The sequence below is a fragment of the Orycteropus afer genome, unplaced genomic scaffold (assembly GCF_000298275.1).
Source record: "Orycteropus afer afer isolate SDZICR_OR568_19922 unplaced genomic scaffold, OryAfe1.0 scaffold00338, whole genome shotgun sequence".
NCBI lineage: Eukaryota > Metazoa > Chordata > Mammalia > Tubulidentata > Orycteropodidae > Orycteropus > Orycteropus afer.
In genome coordinates, this window is record NW_006921925.1 from 193,705 (window position 1) to 201,975 (window position 8,271).

Sequence of the window (8,271 nt, forward strand, 5' to 3'; positions counted from 1 at the left end):
ATAGTTGTTTTAAAACAGACAAAATACAAGCAAACTAATCACCAGAAAAAAGAAAGCAAAAAATTTAAAAAAATAAGAATTAAAAAAGAGAAAAAATAATTGGTGGAGGACAGGGCAGGGCACCCAGGCTCCATCTGAGCACACAGATTCCGATAGAGTTCCTGTGGGCCTAGAAAGGTAGATAGGAGTGGTGGATGGCCGCACCTCCGTTCATCAAGCAGGTGTGGGGTATAAGAGTAACAAGAGGAATGTCTCACCTTTTCAGTCTTGCAGGTCTGGAGTGTCCTTTGGATTGCTGGCAAGCAGAACGTGTTCTTAAGCCCCAGGAATCTGGGAGAGCGCTGTCTCTTTAAATATTCAAAATAATCAAGCCACTTTTAAACATTCAAAATGCTGGCGCCCTCCAGACTGGCAAAAGTCCACAGCTCAGACTGCTGTTCTCTTCCCCTTCTCCGTTTATTCCCCAGCCACCAGGGCAGTCCTCCGTGTAGTCCCTGCCTAGCAGGGCTGATTTTTAGGTTAATTCTTAGGTCCTACCACCACTCGGGAATCTCCAAGCTGTCTGTGCCGTGCTGTCAGGATCACTCAGGGTCACTGCCATACCGCAGCTCCATTTGTCTCTTTTTTGGTATTTTCATGCAAATTCTTCTGCTAGTTGGGGTTTAGTCCACTTTTATATCCTTCTTTTCAAGGCTCAGGGGTCCAGGATTATCTTCTGTGTCTGTGTTAACTGTTTTCCCTTTTCTTTGTTGAAGAGGGTCTGTGCAGTCTTTCTGCCTAGTCCGCCATCTTACTGGAACTGCCACTTTTTGATTTGTTTTGTATTTGAAATACTGGTAGAGTGGCTTCCAGACTCTCATCAACATGCAAGACACTGATGGTGACTTCTCTTAGAGACTGATTCTCTATTCTTCTAAGCCTTAGGATGGAGGGAGCATGGGAGTGAGGCTAGCATAGGGGGACAGCACTGACTCTGATCCCAAGTTGTTGGGAAGCCAGGTGCTTCTGGCCATCACTTGTGCAAGGAATGGCCCCATGTTGTGGCAGTGCTTTCTTTTTGCTTACAGTGGGAGGAGGAAGTTTGTGCCGTAGTACCACATGGAGTCTGCCCCCATTTCAATTGCCACCAGATCATGACATTGGGAAAGGCTAATAATGAGCCCACGAATGAAGACTTTCTAATCAAGATGAATTCATATCATGATCAAGTGAGGTATTGTAGAAACAAGAAGAGAGGCAGTGAAATGTGTTTTTTGAAAAAGCCTCATGGCAATAAAGAGTGCAGTAACTATACGCTTCAGCTGATACTAAACTTTTCAGCAATTAAAACTTGATTGGAAGAAATCAAGGCCCCTTATCATAAGCCTTTTCCATTACTAATAAGCCTTTCACAATTAATTCTTCATCCATCTTGACAGTGTACTTTGTTCAATGCTCTACGAGTTAATACCACCTCTGGAGACACAGATGGATTTTTTTTCTCCTTTTTAATATAATCAGGTATTGCTGTTCTTGTTAGGATCCAATTCATAGGGACCCTATGTGAAACAGAAGGAAATACTGCTTGTTCCTTTACCATCCTCACAATCATTGCTATTTGAGCCTACTGTCACAGCCACTGTGTCAATCCATCTTGTTGAGGGTCTTCCCCTTTTTCACTGATCCTTTACTTTACCCAGCACGATATCCTTCTCCAGGGGCCAGTCCCTCCTGACTACATGTCCAAAGTACACGAGATAAAGTATCGCCACAATTGCTTCAAAGGAGCATTCTGGCTGTACTTCTTCCAAAACAGGATTCTTTGTTCTTGTGGCAGTCCATGGAGTATAGATCATTTAAAATAACATATAAATGAAACCATATAAACATATGCTCTGGAGTATAACACAGAAATGTGGGGTGAAGCAATGAAAAAAAATAGATCAAGTGTCAGAAGATTTGGGCATGAGACAAGCCACTGTCACTTATGTAAGACAAGTCACTTAATTGTCTTTCAGTGTCTAAGGCATTTGGCTGCTAACTAGGTTGGTAGTTCAAATTCACCAGCCACTCCAAGAAAAGAAGATGAGACAATCTACTTCCATAAAGACTTACCTCAGAAATCCAAAGAGAGTCCAATGAATCAGAATCAACTCAATGGCAGTGGGTTATTTTGTTTTGTTTTGTTGGTCAGTTTCTTTATCTGTAAAATGAGTAATGGAAATAACATTTATCTTTGAGAACCTCAGTGGGGAACCAAATGACAGGCTATCCATGAATGTGCTTTGTAAAGCCGTGGCTCTTAGCATCACCACTGGTTGTCTCTATGGACAGCTACACCAGTGGGAGGGAGACTTGGTATAGGAAAGGATGATGAGAGCAAAGACTTGCCACTGACACCCCAAAGAGAAAATATATGTAGAAGCTGACAGCAGCAGTAGTGTCACTTAGGTAAATTATTGAATTACCACCTGTGTCACAGACCAGAAAATATTTATACCTTCTATGTCTTACTGATCTCTCATTTTCCTTCAGGACAACATATAAACTGTGAATGGTATGAAGTAGCAAGCATCTTAAACAATTGCATGAGGAATTAAGATTAGCTATATTTGGCAGCCCACCATCCGTTAGTTTGTCCTACTGTGGTGGCTTGCATGTTGCTGTGATGCTGGAAGCTTTGCCACCACTATTTCAAATAATAGCAGGGTCACCCACGGTGGACAGGGGTCAGCAGAGCTTCCAGAATAAGGCAGACTAGGAAGAAAGGGCTGGTGATCTACTTCCAAAAATTAGCCAAGGAAAACCCTACAGACCACAACAAAATATTGCCTGATACAGTGGTGGGGAAATACACATAGCTATAACAATAGACTCAAGCATACCAGTGATCAGAAAGATGGTGCAGAAATAGGCAGCATTTTATTCTGTTGCACATGAGGTCACCATGAACCAAGTATTTCCCCTCACTCTCAGATCTACTTTTAGCTATAATAATTGCTAATAGTTATTGGGTACTAATATATACCACACACTGTGCTATAGGATTTGCATAGACTATTTTAATTTTCACAACAAACCTGTATCTTACCACAACTGATAATCCCCACTTTGTTGTTGTGTTATTGTTGTTATGTTCTAATCAAGATGAACACAACCCGACTCATAGCAACCACTCCTTGGGTTTCCAAGGCAGTATCACTACAGAAGTAGATTGCCTCATCTTCCTTCTGAGGAGTCGCTGGTAGGTTTGAATCGCCAGCCTTCTGGTTAGTAGTCAAATGCCTTAGGCACTACGAAAACTGAGGCTTATGAAGTGCAATTGATTTTTCCAAGTTCCCACAGCCTACAAAGAGCAGGGCTGCAATTTATATCCAAGTAATGTCTTAACCATTTTGTCATGTGGGACAGAGAACACTTGTGGGAATCTGGGAAATTGTAAAAGATACTGCCTGGCTAGAGGGAGTGTGTGTTGATTCATTGGAAAGTAATATGGCACTCTCTTATAATCCTGAACATTCCACACTCTACAATCCAGAAATCCCACTACAGGGTGGAAAAATTCTCACACATTTGCATTTGCATATGCACACATGATTGTTCATGGACACGTTACTCACAATGCAAAACCAAAACAAGAGAACCTAGAAAGCCCAAGATTTCATTTGACAGGAGAACGAATAAATAACTTCTCATTCAATGTGATATAATGCAGCAGTGAAGAATAGACCACAACTATAGAGTTGCAAACATGAATCTTCAACATTGTACTAAGTGGAGAAAAGCATGCTCCAGAGGGCTGCCTAAAGAATAGCTCCACTATCACAAAGCTCGGAAAGTGCAAAATTAAACAATGAACAGGGATCCATACATATGTGATAAAACCTTTACAAAATCAAGTGGAAAGTAAGGACAGAATTCTAGCACATGGCTCCCTCTGAGGAAAGGCAGGGGACAGGCTATATGCACACAGGCAGAGGTACTGAGAACATTCAATCATTAAATTGGGTGTTGAGTCAATGGGTGACCCTTTTATCATGCTTTGTGGCTTACATGTAAGTGGCATGTTATTTTGAATGAAGCAGCTATCATATAATTAAAATTTTCTTTTTTTAAGTTACCACTGGACTTAACATCAAAGGTAGAAGGAGTGTATCAGGGGTCTCCACCTCCCACCTCTACCCCCAGGGACCTAAAGCCTAGACAACCAGAAAACTTTAAAAAGTCAGACCACAGTAGCTGGCTCTGATTTTCCCAGTTTGTTTTTCTGGCCCCCACTCCTCAAGCTTGATTAGCTGGGGCTTTGGGGCCTGGATAAATAATCCTGCCAGCACAGCAAGCAGATGAGAAAGCACCAGGCCACCCACACGGCAATCAAGAGCTCCGCTGGGTGGGCCAAGAATGGCAATCATCCCTGGCTGTGGCAGCACTAAGCCACCTGTGGCACAGCAGCAGGTACAGTAGGTGTCAATGTTTAAGGTCCAGTCCCCACCTCCCCACCTCACGGGGCCAGCAAGCAAGTTCCAGTGAGGTATCAACACCAGGGTGCTTCAGCTGAGGCAATTTACCTGAGTGGATAATTGCACATAATAGAGTTAAAATATAATTGCCTCATTAAAATGGGTTACTAAATTTCATTGTGTGTGAGTGAGGAGCTAGATAGAGACAAGTGTGATAAACTGCAACAAAACGAAATTATGCAAACGAATGTGAACAGATAGGATCTGAGTGACCGTTTGTGTCCTCTAATAGAAGGAGGACTTTGTTACTAGTGGAACTTTATGGCTGGCATGCAAAACCCCCACTGTGGCTGTCAGAGTTGGGACTGACTCCCAATGATGGGTCAGAGTTGGGACCAGGTCTCATCTCCAGTCAGGCCAACTCCATTTTGAAAGGTAGAGCTCTGGTCTTGTGTACTAGTTGTTGACTCTGACTCATGGTGACCCCATGTGTGCCAGAGAACAACTGGGCTCCACAGAGTTTTCAATGGCTGATTATTATTATTATTATTAATTTTATTGTAGTAAATTTGTTTTACATTCGAAAGTTTGTGCACATTTGATTTCACACCCCAGTTCCTATCCTAACCATAACACTCTCTCCTCCCCTCTCATCCCTGTGGTCCCTTCTCTGTGCCCTGCTTAACTATGCATTCCTGTCTGTCCAGCTTTCCCTTTATGTGAATACTGACCCTCTGGTGTCTCATGACTGATTGCTATAAGAAGTGTATCTCACTAGAGCAGTGAGTGCATCACCCTAGGGTAGGTATTCTGCATACAGTCTTTCTACTGTTGGCCTGAGAGCCAATCCATGGGAGTGAGTCCATTTCTAGGCCTGAAGGGTAACTCAGGACCACAGTCTTGGTGGTTCCAGCAGATTTAATCCAACCAGTAACTCTTGTCATTTTTATGTTTTTGAATTTTGTTCTACATTTTTCCTTGCACTCTATCCAGGATCTCCAGTTTTGATCCCTTTCTGAGTGGTTGGCCGGGTACTATCTAGTTCTGGTCAGAGTAATGATGGCTGAGGTCTTTATGGTCCATCTTATCCTTGGACTAATTGTTTCCAGATGCCTTTGATTTTCTTCACTGTTTGCTTCAAATAAGAGGAAACCAACAGTTGCATCTTAGATGGTTGCTCAAAAGCTTTTAAGATCCCTGTCACTACTCATCAAAGAAGGTTGTGGAACAAGATTTTTATCTACTATGTTGTGTCAATTGAGCATGACATCCCCCATGACTATGGTCCTGAATCAGCAGGCCTGGTGATTCTCTCTCTCAAGGTGTTTGGTTGTCTCTGAGAGGTTACTCCAACTCTATCTTCTATTGCTTCTATAATGTGTGTGGCTAATTTTGTAGCACAAGTGCATATGTAAGATTATCCTCAGCCTTGGTCTAGGGTATACCCCTGTTCGCTGACCCCCAGCAATGAAGCAGATCACCAGAGGCCTTTCTTCTGAGGTGCCTCTAGGTGGACTTGAACTTCCAACCTTTCAGTTAGCAGCTGATATTTACACCACCAGGGACTCCTTTTTTTTTAATCCCTTTGCTGTGTCCAGAGTTTCCTTTGGCATGGCTGCCCAAGGAAGCTGTACAAGTAGCACTTTTCATGCCCACTTGCCTTCATGGCCAAATTCAGAGCTGATTACCTGTGTGATAGGGGAATCTAAGAGCCAAAGCATGACTACGAGGGGAAATAATCCCAAGCAGCAGCATAACTAAATCATTGCCACCCATTAGGGAGCCCACACAAGTGACTTCTTCCCCTCCTCCCCCAGAAGTATGCACACAGCTTGGCTTTAGTTAGATCTCAGTAAATCTCCCATGAGCAGCAGCACACAGAGGGATTGCTCTTCTTTCCTCACAGGTGGTTCACCAGTTAGAATGCTTCCTGCCATGATCCTTTCATTCCCACCCTGTTAATCATCAATACCTCAAAAAAGAGGTCCTGAAGTGAGAAAATTTCAGCTCTCACCTCCTTCAGAACACTTTTAAAAGACACTGTTACTTCTGACAGTAACCTCACCTCTTACAACCCCACAGAGCAACACATGGTCATGCCTCAGTTTGTTCTCGATTTTCTGACAGTGCACTCAATCTGGCACTGAGCACAACTTAATCCAGAAGTGCTGTGCCAGGAAGTGTCATTAACAAGACCAAAAAATGCTTCAGAATCCTATAATCCAGAAATGTTTATAGGCGTAGTTTAGGCAACAAGAAGGGAGAAAGAAGATGGCTGCCTTCTCCACTCATTGTGGCCCTTCGTCGACAGGGAAGAGCCTAAGTCTTCACCTGAACCACCCCACATGACTCACCTCTGTTGCTAAGCCCCTGACTTCAAATGCTGACTTTCATGTATGTGGACAGATTTGTTTCTCTGCATGATTAAATACTCTGTTGATTATTCAGATAAGTTCATAAGTGCAAAAAAGGAGGAGGACCAGCTTTTTAATTACAAGCAATTCAGCCTGGCAAATAGTTCTCTCAACCTGGCCAAGTCCTGGATGGCCAAGCCTTGCCAAGATCCCCATCTGCATCTCCCAGGCGCCTGGGGAAGGGGATGCTGATTCAAGTTCCCACAGAGAATTAGAGGAGCTTGGATCAAATGTTTAGTTCTAACAAATACAGAGCCTCAGTTTTGGATAAAAGTCAAATTGTGAAGATTTTCCACTGCTCTGGTGTTTCTTATTTTGGGGGGAGGGGGAGGGAGTGGGACAGGGCACGATGGAGAATGACAGAACTAGGTATCAACTCATCTTTAAGAAATTTAGGAGTTAGTAAAGGCTACTCTCATTCCCCCAGGTTTTTTGGGAGACTGCAGGTCAGGAGTGCCTGATGTCCATAATCTCCTGATTGGGCTTGCCTATCCCACTCCCATGCCCACTTTCTTTGAGTCTCTGAATGGAGGCTTCTGAAATGTTATGAAACGGGAACTGGCAACCTCTCCTCTCAAGTGGCCAAAGTGAAGAAGGGAGAGGGGTGGAGGCACAGCAAAGGAGAGGGCAATGTGTCAGGGGAGGTCATGACTCAACTGGGAAGGGGCCCCCAACTGTGTACTCAAGTGACAGGCAGAAGGAGGGCAGATGGGCAAGAAGGGTGGGGACAGAGGCAGCACTGGGGAGAGTGCTTGGAAGCCAGTAGTGGCCATGTGGCAGTTTCTGAGTCTCAGCCAGGCTGGCACCATGATCAGGAAGCCTGGAGTGCCACCCTCTGGCAAGTGAGCCAAGGGTTGGTTGCTGAATCCTGTAACAGAACCCTTCCTCCAGGCACTTGGCATTTGAGCCTTAATGGTTTTGGGACTTGGCCTAATTGCTCAGAATGTGTTCTAGGCTAGAGAGCAAGTCTTTGCTCACACTTGGTAAGTATCTGTACACAGTACAGAAGCCGTGATATTTTTATTCCAATAATTCCTTTGCCGACCACCAAAATTCTATGAAAAACTTCTCTGAAGCTATTGGATAGAAATCAAATGCAGAGTTTTACATTAAATGCATACTCCAGATAGGGACAGCAGAATGCCTACCAAGCATGAACATTGTTTTCTTAAACCAATTTGGTCTGTAAATTTCACCAAATCACAATAAAAATTAAAGAAAAAGAAACATCAAGAAGGAATGTTGCAACATTCAATCATTTATAAAAAGAATTCATATTTTAAGATCTCCAAAACTGGAAGCTGGAAATCAATATGAAATGCTTGCTTTTATTTGCTAAAATGGATTTTGTACTACAATTCATTTTGAGATAAGGACATTTTAGTGAATGCAATCCAATTTATCTAATACATTGTTGT